This window comes from Centrocercus urophasianus, unplaced genomic scaffold (genome assembly GCF_019232065.1).
Source record: "Centrocercus urophasianus isolate 14NV4802_14NV808 unplaced genomic scaffold, USGS_Curo_1.0 seq_27, whole genome shotgun sequence".
In the NCBI taxonomy this organism is placed as follows: domain Eukaryota; kingdom Metazoa; phylum Chordata; class Aves; order Galliformes; family Phasianidae; genus Centrocercus; species Centrocercus urophasianus.
In genome coordinates, this window is record NW_024884833.1 from 9195182 (window position 1) to 9208559 (window position 13378).

Sequence of the window (13378 nt, forward strand, 5' to 3'; positions counted from 1 at the left end):
ACATAAATCTGTTCCGTATGATCAGAAAGTGCATAACATATTCTCCAATTGTAAGAGCAGTTACTATTGCCTACTTTCAATAACATTCGATTTTATTAAGCTGTTGTGTGCAGCAAAGTTAACAAGATCCTCAACTCTTACTGGGACTGTAACAACATCAACCACTCATTAAGGTTCTGAATTTGTCTAGGCTGTCCAGAAGAAGAGCGGTCAAAATGTCACAGGTTATTGTTTAAACTTATTTTTTGCTAATCCTGTCCAAAGATTTGAGTCTGCTGGTATTTTGAAGGTCAAATATATATAGATATATATTTTTTATTATTACTATTTTTTTTCCAGAAGCTCTGAGAGGAGTATCTCCAGATTTTCCCTCATCCAGTGACTTCAAATCACAAATCATTCTTCTGTCCTTGAAAGTTTTTAGAAAACACTACATTTTATGCTCCTGTCAATCTAAGTTATCTATTGTGGTGTGCTACTTTGAGGTTAGATTATAAATATAGGCCACTTCTCTTAAATTAGATAGGGTCGTCTTTTCTCTCCAGTGATTTCCTTGCATAATAATGAAGTTCTTTCTGGGATTCAGATCCCACCATAGGGTCACCCATGTTAATTCCTTCCCAGGCAGAGTGAATAATGCCCTATGCAACACACCCTATCTGGTATAAGTTTTCTCACTGAACATCTTGCTTTACTGTTAATTTCTGAATTCAAACCTTTAATTTAATCAGTGTTGGCCTCCAGTTCCCTTATCTCATTTATTAGTGAATTATCTTCTGAGACTTCACTTCTCTTGAGAGGAAGTGCTGCTTTACTTTTCCGCTTTGCATAGACTAATTGTTCAGACTAAAGTTTATTTCCTTCCCAAAGACGTCCCGTTTTCTAACTCTATTTCTCTACTTTAGTACTAATGGCATCTTGTCATCACAAAACTGTTACCCCATGATTAGAACAAAACTGAATAGACAAGCAGGTTTCACCCAAAGAAAACTAACATATTATTGCAAGCCAATGCTTTTATGCTTTTTCTCAAATCAAGATTATAAACAAGGAAATACCATTTTTTCTTGCTCCAAACTCAGATTAAGCTTTTCTCTGTCTCTGAGTAAATAATTTTAATCCATTTCTGTATAATTGTCATTCAAGGCTAATTGCACTCGATCAAAATAATTTTATTTCCTCCAGTACCCTATTCTAGTTGTACCTTCAATCTGTTAAACCAAATTGTTGCAGCATAAAACTTCACAGCTTTAGCAAATTAAGTGAATTATTTCTCTTTAGCTTCCTCACAACATGTGAGTAAAACAAAATATTTTTCTTTATGAAGCCATTACAACCTATTCAAAAAATAGGCAGATAATCAGTTTTTCACTCCTGAACATAACTGATAAATAAACCATTCTCCATATGAAGGTCCTCTAATTATGCTATCAAATGGCTTAAAAGTAATTAGCCTTTTTAACAGTGCTAAGAGCTGATAGAGGTCAAGTAATGCATATCCATAGATGTACTTTGGTCAGACAATTTTGAAGTATTGAGAAAAACCCTCAGCTTTCAGTTATTTCTAGCATATTTTCATGGGACAATTCACAGCAGGTTCTGTGTTAGGTGGTGTCTTAGATCCTTTCTTCCCATCTCAATCCATCCTGCTAGGTTCAGTGTACATTGCACCTCTGATAGCCGTTTAAAATAGACAAAAGGATGGACTATTTTTAAAGAACAATACACATATAGAGCTTACACAAATCTCATTGTTAAAATCCTGTCTTAGAACAGTGTGTTCTGCAGCTGTGGCATGATCCTTGCTCTATTTCTTCTACACACTTCTGGGGTTTAAGGAATAGGAAAAAAGTTTTTCATTCCACACTGTCCTTTTACCTATGCTGTTACATATGTCATACTCATATACATAACGCAGTGTCTAAATTCTGAGTACTTGTGTAGACATTGCCAAGAACATTACACACTCGTGACTCCTAAATAAAGTTATATCACCTAGGCACATGTTCCTTAGTTATGCTTCTACTTCTAAATAGGTGAAAATTATAAATGTCAGATTTAGGTCTTTCTGCTGTATCTTTAACACTCCTAAAAATCTAAAGAAATCATGCGAACAAAGGAGACACCATATTCATAACCTCTCCAGAATGGCAAGATTAGGAACAGAAGCTTTCAAGCAGCTCATCCTATAGAAGAAATCCAGTCTCAATGTCAATCTTAAATATTTCCTGTTAATTCTGAGACATTAAATGTTGATGGAGGCCAATTGATTGGATGCTTCACCTCAAAAACATTTCCACTGGTCAGTCAGGCATTCGTTTTCAGATATTAACAGCCAAACACCAGCTTTGCAAATATCTTAAAGATTCAGGTTGGACATTAGGAAAATCTTCGCTGAGAGAGTTGTCAGGTGTTGGAACAGGCTGCCCATGGAGGTGGTGAAATCACTGTCCCTGAAGGTGTTCAAGAAACATTAAATGTTGTACTGAAGGATACGGTTTAGTATGAAAAACATGTAATAGGTGAACAGTGGGACTGGATGATCTTAGAAGTCTTTACCAACCCTGATGATTCCCTGATTCTTTGCACAAGGCTGGATCTACCACCAGACCCTGGGAAACACCATTAGTTACAGGCCTACAACTGGATTCTTGACAATGATCACAAGCATAAAAGCTCTGCCAGTCAGATAGTTCTCAACCCACTCCACTGACCATTCATCTATCCCAAACTTACAAGGATGTTGTGGGATACATTGTCAAACGCCTTGCTGAATTACCAAATATCCACTGTTCTCCCTCTCATCTACCCAGTCAGTGATGACATCATAGAAAGCTAAATTATTGGTCAAGCATGATTTCCCCTTGGTGAATCTATGTTGACTACCCCGATAATCGTCTTCTCTTTCAATTACTTGGAGATGGCACCCAGAAGAAGTTATTCTATGACTTTTCCAGACACAGAGGTGAGTCTGACTGGCCTGTAGTTTCCCGCTTCTATCGTCTTTCCCTTTTTGAAGACTGGTGTGATGTTTGCTAACAGTCAGTCTTAAGGGACCTCTGCCATTCTGCAAGACCTGTCAAAGACAATAGAGGGTAGTTTGATAATCACTTCTGCCAGCTACCTCAGCACATGTGGGTGCATTCCATGGATTTGTGTGTGTTGATTTTAGCTAAATTCTCTCTGATCTTGTCCACTTCAAACATGGTGATATATTACACACACCAGATTCTCCATCTTATCTCTAATATATTCCAGAATTCCCAAGGGGCAGTCTTAGTAGCAAAGACTGAAGCATTCAGATGCCTCCTCAGTGTCCCCTGTTACCAGGGCACCCGTTTCTTCAGTAATGGAACCGCATAATCTCTAATCTTACTTTTACCATTAACACACTTAAAAAAGCTTTTGTTTCCTTGACCTGCTCTGCTAGATTTAATTCCAAGAGGGCCTTAGCCTTCCTTGTTGTATCCCTACAGGACCTTATTCTTTCCAAGCGGGCAGGCCCTCTTTCCACATTTTATGGAACTTCTTCACTTTCAGTTTATGCATGAGCTCCTTGATCATCCATGCATGTCTCCTGCCACTTTTCCCTGAATTCATACTCTTAGAGATGCACTGGTATTGTACTTGAATGAACTGATGTTTAAGTGTTGATCAGCTCCCTTACCTTTCAACACTCTAACCCTAGAGATACCTACAAATAGGTCTTTGAAGAGATCAAAGCCGTATCTCCTAAAGTCCATGGCAGCAATCTTACTCATTGCTTTGCTTCTTCCACACAAGTTCATGAACTTTACCATCTCACCATTGGGATGACCACTACATCCCAAGCTGTCTGAAACCTTCACGTCCCCAGCCAGTCCTTTCTTGTTAGTAAGAACAAGGTCCAGCAACACATCCCTCCTTGCTGGTTCTTCCGTCACCTGCATCAGAAAGTTATTTTCAACACGTTGCAGGAACCTCCTGGACCATGCATGCCTGACATTATTGCTTACCCAGCAAATATCAGGGTGATTGAAGTTCCCCATAAGAATCAGTGCCCAGGATCAAGAGGCTACTTCCAGGTGTTTGTAGAAGACCTCATAAACTTTCTCCTTCTGATTTGGTGGCCTTTAGTACACACTCACAACTGTGTCACACATATTAGCCTCTCATTGCTCTCTCACATAATGAACAACTCCACCACCTCACCTTAATGGCCTGTATTTCCTAAAAAAGACACAGCCATTCATGAATTTGTGACAGCAGTCCAGTAATATGAGCTGTCCCTCTAAGTCTCCATGTTAGCAATGACATCATGGCCCTGTGACAGATCTCTGGTGTTTCTTATTTCCCGTGCTACGTGCATCGGTGTAGAGGTGCTTTAGGGAAACAGAGTATGCAGGTATCCCTAGAGGGGTGCAAGATTTCCTTTTTAGCCTATCCTTTGTGAAGTGCTTATAGCCATGCATTGCAGCACTCCAGTTGTGAGAATGAGCCCACCATGTTTCAGTAATGGCAAGTACATCACAGTTTGCTTGCTGCACAATTGCTTCCAGCTCCTCCTGTTAGTTGCCTATGCCACATGCACTGGTGTAGATGCATTTCATCTCAGCTGCTGACTTCACATCTACCCCTGATATTATTCCCCCAAATACATCTTGAGTGAGCCTCATTTTATCTCCTTTCCCCTTCATACCTAGTTTAAAGCCCTGTGCATCTGCAACCATCAGGCCAGATGTTAAGCAGACTACCCTGTGGTTGAAAAAATTGAACTTTCTGCTGTGGTTCTCAGCCAAGTATTTATCAGATGGGCTTTCCTGGACCTCTTAGTACTCACCCCCGCCACTTAAGAGTTAGAGGAAAACAACACTTGAACACCCACAGTGTAACCACCTGTAACTTCTGTAATGCATGAATGAAGTGCAAAGTCCCATCCCTCCATTAATACAGGTTATATATTTTTTGTGTATGAACATAGGTTTTCATACTCTGACAGCAACTTTTGTTATAATAAACTCTTCTATGTAGATTATAAAAACTAACAGATTCTCAGCCTTGCCATTTGAAGACCAATTGCATTTACTTTCTTCCCCACTTCCATGACTATCACTGTTAGAAGCCACAAAGAAATATGCAAGAAACATAGAATCATAGAATTCTTAGAGTTGGAAGGGACATCTTGAGGGCCATCTAGTCCAACTACCCTGCAAGTACAGGGACACCACAGCTAGATCAGGTTGCTGAGGGCCTTATCTAGCCTCATTTTAAACAGCTGCTTTAGAATGAAACAGTTACAGATTTGAGTATCTTTTTAATTACAAATGTCCCACAAGAATGCTTTGTTCCCATTCTATAAACTTTGAACTGAAGTACATTTGGTCCTGATGTCACTTGTTTAGAAAACAGACTAGAGATGTGTCAAAAGAACATCCTCTGCCTTTGCCTTTTTAGTCTAGACTCTTCAAGAGGCAAGGCTCTGGCTTGTGCTTTCTCTTCTGTCATGCCCTAGAGCACACTTGAAAGCGCTCCCATGACACAAGCTTATATCCCAGCAGCTTGGAACTGTCACCAAATGCAATGTAAGTCCACCCTCATGTCTTCTCTACAATGAGCAGCTAAGAAATGGCAAAGTACAAAGACCTGCCAAGGCCAAAGTACCACAGTCACCAAATCATCTTCCCTTTTTGCTTCTTTTGATTTTAACATCACCACATTTCATCTCACAGTCAACAGTGAAATAAAGTAAGGTTTCCACTCCTTCATAGTACAGAATTCTTCCCAAGCTTCTGGAATAAGGACTTTTTATCTCCTCAGAGAGTCAGCTGATGGAGAAGTAGACTAGTATTTCTGCTTGATGTTTTGCCCATTGCAAGACAGGAGGATACTTACGTACTATTCCTCACATTATTCACATTTCACTTTTGCTGAAAGGAGCCAATGTAGACTGAACTTTTCTTGTTAGAGGACAGGAAAGATGTTCTCCTTATAGCCCTTACTCTCCCGTTGACCTGATTCCATTACTATCTTCAGTGTAAATTAGACCTAAGAATGTCCAAAATTGAGGATTTTTTTAAGAACACTTTGCTCAGAAAGCCTTTTCCTTACATTCCATTAACCAACCTCTCATTACTAACATAAGTTCCTAGTCTAAGATGGATGTTGTAGGATGATGCACAGCTTTAGGCTTTTTGTGCCCTGTGTCATGCAACCTTACCTACTGGAATGCCACAGTCTGTGCATTGTCTTTGGGGTGACCCGCTTCCCCAGTTTCCTACAGAAAAACTCTCCAAAGACTGGGCTGTGAAGATGACATCCTCACACATAGGGTTTTAAAAATGTGACAGATATTCAGCATTTGTTAAAGGAGTTTAGTGAAGAGGGAGCCTTCACATCCCCATGTAGCTATTAGAAGCTATTTACAGTGCTACAAGTGGAGGTTGGCATTAATCCCTCAGGAGCAAACAGAAGCAAGTTAATCAAGAGGCCTTGATTAACAAAGGAGAAGTGTTTTCCCTGAAGTAAGAAACTGCAATTGAAATTAATCTTCCTTTTGTGAGTCATACAGTATTCTCAGATGATATTTAAGTTTGAAGAAATATGCATTTGCCTTAATATATCCTTAATATAATCTATTTTGATGAAAACATAAGGTTCATATGTAAAATGCAGCAAGAATGCAGGTACACATCTTCTAGCACAGTTCTTCAGAAACACCATATGCTGTTTTGAAAACTAATCCAATAACCTCTAGTACACCATGACATCTATAGGCATAGTGGTTTATAAGTAGTTAGAGCTAGAAAATAGCAAAACAAATTCTGGAATACCAGGGAAAAAAAAAAAGAAAAAAAAAAAAGGAATTCAAGACTTGTGAAGCACAGAACTCCTGTTTATTTTAACTTTGTCACTTTGATATTTTGAAATAAATCTTTGGTAAGCCCTGAAAATAGAATTAAATTAATAGAACCAACAAATATTATCTAGTGAAGTCAATGAACTCAATTGGTGGGAATCTCTGGGCATGGTGAAGTCAGATTTATTTACTGCATTTTCTCTTGAAAAAGATGCCATACTTCTTAACTCAGGATTTAGTTAGTTGAGGTGATGTAAGATTCTTCAAAACAGTGTACACTAATCCACACTAAGCCTGTAAACTACCTTGAGCATACGCCTTAGTCACAACAATTGGTGACCATTTTCTTTAGTAGTTAGATCACGTCTGTACTGCTAAGAGACTCAATCTTTCCTCAGTCCCTGGTGGTTAATTTGCAGCCATATTATATGCTTAACTTAATACTATTACAGGGGTTAGTGTAGGGGTCAGAACTCTCTCCATTGGTATTGGATTTTGCTACAAAAGAAAAAAAATTACTTGTAAATTGTCTTGTGCATTGCAAGAGCAAAATTAATAATCTCTCATTTTCCTCATCCCTGCAAAATGTTTCATTTACAACTTGCTTATACATTTTTATGTATGCTTCAAGTGCCCCTACAGGAGTCTTATCTTAATAGCCAAGAGAACAACCGAAAAACAACCATTCATAGGAATTACCTTCTGAACAACACACATGGTCTTGAATTCCTAACAACTAAGAAGATCTCAGAGATGACAATTAGAAATACTGACTCATGTTTGCACAGCTGTGGACAAATCATTTCAGTAAGTAGCAAAACGTTACGTTTGCTATTATATTATAATGATAGTATATTTTTTAAATCTCACTGACACAGTGTCAGCCTGAAAACAAAATAGTTTTCATATAGCCTACATGAAGCAGATAGCTTTCTGCAGCCTCACCATTTCTGTGCATGACTTTGCTCAATACCTCTGCTGCTCATTACCCAACACAAAACATGTTTATGTATTGCAACATAACAGAGGCAGTTCTGAAGAGGTTCTGAAGAGGTTCACTCCTGCAGTTGGCTCAGTACAGTATATCTGTCTGAAAAAAGAATAACAACCTGGATCAAAAAGAAGAGAGTCTCACAGAACTTGTATATCTATTGTGAAATTCTGCATGTGCTTTTCCAGGGAGCAGGTGTTCCAAGTTAAAAGTTATGGTGCAAAGACAAGGATGCAAACTATAAACAGTTCAGTTTTTCTTCATTCCTCCAAAACATTCAGTTTTTAAGGATGAATACCAAGATACTATGATACTGACCTAGTACTTAGTACGCAGATGTTTTATTGCTAAAGTATCATGAAAAAGAGAGATCTGTGATAAAGGACAGTTCAGCTGAAAAGACAAAGTCAGAAAACTGATAAAAAAAAAACCCAAACCAAAACAAAAAAACATAAATTCTAAACAGATGTTTACGCAGAACTTGTGTTTACACACCAGAAAATGTATAGAGACCTTCTACTAATAACAGAACTTTGTTATATTATACAATAAACATGCATTTGCAAATGTACACAGAGAATAGAATTTATGTGTATTTCCATAGGACTGGCTTTCCTTTTTCCTCTGGGAGTAATAATCTACTTCAAGAACTGAATAGATTTTTGTTTCTTTTTCTAAGGACTTACAAGCAGACAGCTCCAAGTGTGGAAATAGCCCAAGCAAGTAAAATGTTCCCTCAAACTTTGTGATGAATCACCAGTAACTCATTTTGCAAACATCACCCATTGATCTATGGATTAATTTTCCTTAAAAAGAATAATATTATTAGCTAATGCTCAGACTGCACATTTGCTTGAACTGTTTTACAAGCTCATTGCTGTCTGCTTCTGATGATCAACACAGTTTCTCATCTCATCAAATGGCTTTAAGGTTTATTTAGAAACCATAGATGGTGTCAGGTGCTATCACAGTTTTTAAAATAGTGTTTTCTCTCAAAAATGCATAGTTTTATATTCCGCAGCTACTAGCACATGTTTTGTGAACTGCTTGTCCTTGTAAAATAAACCAGATAAGAATCGAAAAGGAAGGAACTTAAAGGCAATGTGACATCACTGAAAAATAAATGAAGTAAGATGCATCTGCTGTGAACATCTGGAATTACATAACCCAGTAGCTGGATAGCTGTCCATTGGTTTTCAAAGACTTGTAAAGTAAGAAATTATTTGCATAGATTAACACAGTGCTCCATGAGTATCTATGATTGCTCACATAACCATCTAGACATTGAAGTGTAAAATATTATTCAAAGGGATGCTCATTTTTTGCTAGTAGATATCATAATCAGTTCCCACGTAGTTAGCTCATTAATAACATAGAGAGGGAAGTCTATATAATGTGTCATGTGTATCCAATCAGGATTATAAGCCATTCATTTGTCCTGAGTCATCTGCTATTCCTTCATCATTAAGAGGATGAAGAAAGTAATTTCAACAAGAGAAAATGAGGCATAGAAAAGAGCTACTACGTAAAGTGCATGAAGTATCAAAAATATAAGAACACAAACATATTTGCTTTGTGTGTAGCACTTGCTGCATACGTGAGTTCCTCTTGGTATATGTGTACTAAATGGTACTAAATGTGAATTTGAAAGTTATTTGAAAGACTCTGATCAGGTCCTCATTCTTGGCTCTGGATTACAGAATCACAGAATATCTGAGCTTGCCAGGGATCTCTGGAAACCAGCTCGTCCATGTGCTAGATGTTAAAGCAGGTTTCTGAGTGTCAATTTTCACAGCTCAGGTCAATTTTCTTTATTTCCAAGGATGAAGAATTCACAACATCTCTGGCCAGCCCAGTATAGTATCTGACTAACTGCTTTGTGACAATATTCCAATATCAAGTATCCAACTAGAATTTTTCTTGGAAAGACCCAGCTCTTCTGCTTGTCCCGTCTCTTTGCCCCTATACATCTAAGAGGAGTCTGAGTTTGCCTTTTTTTTTAACATCAGCTGTGGAATGAGATAAACTATATAGTCACCTCAACATTTTCTTCTGAAGATAGAACAAACATTGTTCTCATAGTTTATCCTCATGCTATGTGTCCTAAACCTAAACCGGTAAGTATCACAGTGGCTCTCCGTTGAATTTTTACTAGTATATCAGTGCTCTTCTGTTAGTGGAAGCACAAAATAAAACTGTGCTCCAGACATGAAATAGGAAAAAATCCAACTCCTTTCTCTCCTTTTTAGTTTGCTTGTGCCTACATAGAACAGGATGCAGCTGGCTTTCAAGCTCTCTGAGGATACACCCTGAAACACATTCAGCTCATCTACCAGAACACTGTAGATCATTTTCACAGAGCTAGTTTCTAGCTAGTTGGTACCCATCCTATGCTACTCCACGGAAGTACTCCAGCCCAGATTTAGGACATAACCCCATTTTCCTTCCTTCCTTCCTTCCTTCCTTCCTTCCTTCCTTCCTTCCTTCTTTCCTTCTTTCCTTCTTTCCTTCTTTCCCTCTTTCTTTCTTTCCTTCTTTCTTCTAGGGGTGAAGGCGGTGTGGTGTTGTGACAGGTAGTGCTTTTTTCAATAAGATCCCAGTACTACTCACCAACAAATGGGACCACGTAAACCATACGAGCATGAAGTGCATATGATGTGCAAAAATTCATTTCATATCAGGGTCCACCCATTTCAATAATAAAACAAACAAACTGAAATAACTTGGTGTAGTTTTTCATCTGCTGAAACACGCTCCAGGTAAAAACTGAGAAAAAAAAAGAAACAGCATCTTTCTAAGTAATTGAAGAGAACCAAACTGTCACATTTCTTAGAGTTAAAAGTTAGTAACTAATTTAAGGGAACAGTAGCATATTTTGAAAGCAAAAAGGTGATGTAAAAAATAAGTAAAAAGACAAAAGGGTTGTGTATGTGGACCAGCTGTTAGAATTGACTGCCTCACAGTAACTGTTATTATCCAGATGGTCTTTTTAGAGCTTTTGTGGATAACAATTCATTATACCTTACAACTTGGCAAGCAAACCTGAAACATTTACCCAGAACATAATGAAAATGAAAGGAAGAGGAGGAAGATGGAAAAACAAAAGATGTGAGCAGCAAGAAATAAATGATTTTATTTTGCTCCTAAATTAAATATTTAACAACAACAACAAAACAAAATAAGGCAAAAAAAAAAACAACAAAAAAACAACAAAAAAAAACCAAACAAACAAACAAACAAAAAAACAAAAAACAAAAAACCCAACCACACAAAAACAAAACCCCAAATAAACCAATCTGTGCTAACTTTCAATGGACTCCATATGGATTTTTTAATCGTTTATTTTTAGTTCTCCACATAGCAAACTCTCTGATATTCTATGGTAGTTTCATCAATTTGGACGATGTAAACTTAAAGTTCAAATAAAGTTGAAATAGTTACTTCAATGTCTTTCTATGTTTTGTAACACTACGTATGATACTGCTCTTCATTATTGTTACTTATAGCATAGTTTTTATTATTTTGCTCCAGAAGTCAGGAGCAAGAATAAAAAATTCAGGGCCAAAGGGCAGAATTAGGAGATTATATTAAGATTATATTGGTGATTACATTTGGAGATTATATTAGTGATTAATAAATCAAAAATCCATTGAATCAAAACATAAAAAACATAAGTGATTACTCAATTTGAAAAAAAAAATCTCAGCATTTTATAAAAAATAATAAAATCATCTGAGTTTTTATGTTTTCAGTACAGAATCTAAAGAAGAGAAGAAATTACAAAAGGACTGACTGACTTGAATTTTCATAAAAGCTTTAGAAGGGAAAGCAAAGATAGCAGGCAGTGAACACTCATTCAGATAAGTACAAATTTCTTGCCTGTTCCTTCACACACTCTTGCATGTCACAATTACACTTGAGTGCATTTCTTCTTAAATGCAAATATTTAAAATAATTTATTGAGGAAATTCTTATTATAACTAATCCTGCCTTAGAACTTTTTGGAGAATATCGAGAGAAAAATACCAAATTTATAGCAAAAACTATTTTGATAATTCTTGTTTGCTATCCACTATTTGAGTTGACCTGATTTGCCATGATAAATCCAAGCAAACAAACAACACTCTCTCCTTCCGCAGGATTTTGAATCACACTGAAGTCTCAAAGAAGTGTAATTGGTGGTGCAGTGAACAACACGAACAGAAGTGATCCAAATCCGGTAAAGGGGCTGGAAAAGGACATGCGGAACAGAGAAAGCTGAGACAGAGCTGCAGGTGAAATTGAGGTCAGAAAATCTGGAACAGGAAAGAACCTGGGACTAGGGGAAATAGGAATGGGTTTGATGCTTCTGTGACTACTTGGAAAAGGAAGAGCAAAGGAAGGGAAGAGAGAGAGCAAAAAATATGGCTTTTGCTGGGAAGGACCAGCCTACTGCCATGCTCCATCCCAGATCCTCTCTTCCTGCCTCCTTTTTACTGGGGAACAGCAGTCATCACTCTCATTTCCTGCGAGCCCAAAAGCTCACTGTGGCCTGAGAGCAGCCACTGTCTTTAGCAGTTTCTTGAGAGAAAGCCCAGTTTCCAAAGCATTCACAGACAATCAGAATTCTGGACCCAGTGTCCAGAACTTAATGTTCTGGATTGAGGGGTACAAGAAAATAAAACTATGGTCTAGTACAGTTGGACATGGAATATAATAAGATGTTTCAAGAATAAACAAATTTTAAAAGGAAATTATTGTGAAAATAAATTTTACAGACAACACCAGTGAGCTTTCTGTAAACAACAAACATGGCAGTAGGCACAATTCATGACAAAGATAAACTCAACAAGGAGAAGGATTATGAAAAATGAACCGCCAAAATCTTCAGGTATCCCACATGTAAACTGAAATCACATCTATGACCCTTGAGTCCCAAGACCTTAAATAAGATAGACACAGTGTTAATCTTGTATCATAACTTTAAAAGCTTCCATCTTATACCAGTGGGAATATAAGCTAGTTCAAGAGGGAGAGAAAAAAATCTGCTATTGTCTCCTAACAAGTGATTGTAGTGACCATAGAAACAGAAATCTCACAGAAGACTGAGCAGCATTCCACTGTCAGCCTACCACTCACTGCAGGTATGCTGAGCCCTGTATTATGTGCTGTGTTGTAGAGACTGATGAATATCACGGAGACGTCCTGATACTCCATGATATTTGATTTGCATACACGTTGATGACATTTCTGATCTATTAGACTAGTGACCTTGGCCAGCACTTCTTATCGAAAAAAGATTGTGAAAAATTAAGATTTAGATAATTATTAATTTGCAAATGCTTTACATTAGAAATCCTTTGTCTCTGTGTTGGATTTCTACCAACAAGCTACCTACAATGAGACTGATCCTCATCATCAAACGAGTGAGGAACAGCAGCTGGTAGTGAAGAGCTAGTCTTCTAATTTCAGAGAAGTTATGCTAAGCTAATACTGCCATAAAACAATTTGGACACAACAGAGTCCCACTGTTACACAAGTTATCTTGTTATATCTTGCTTATATACAGCAAG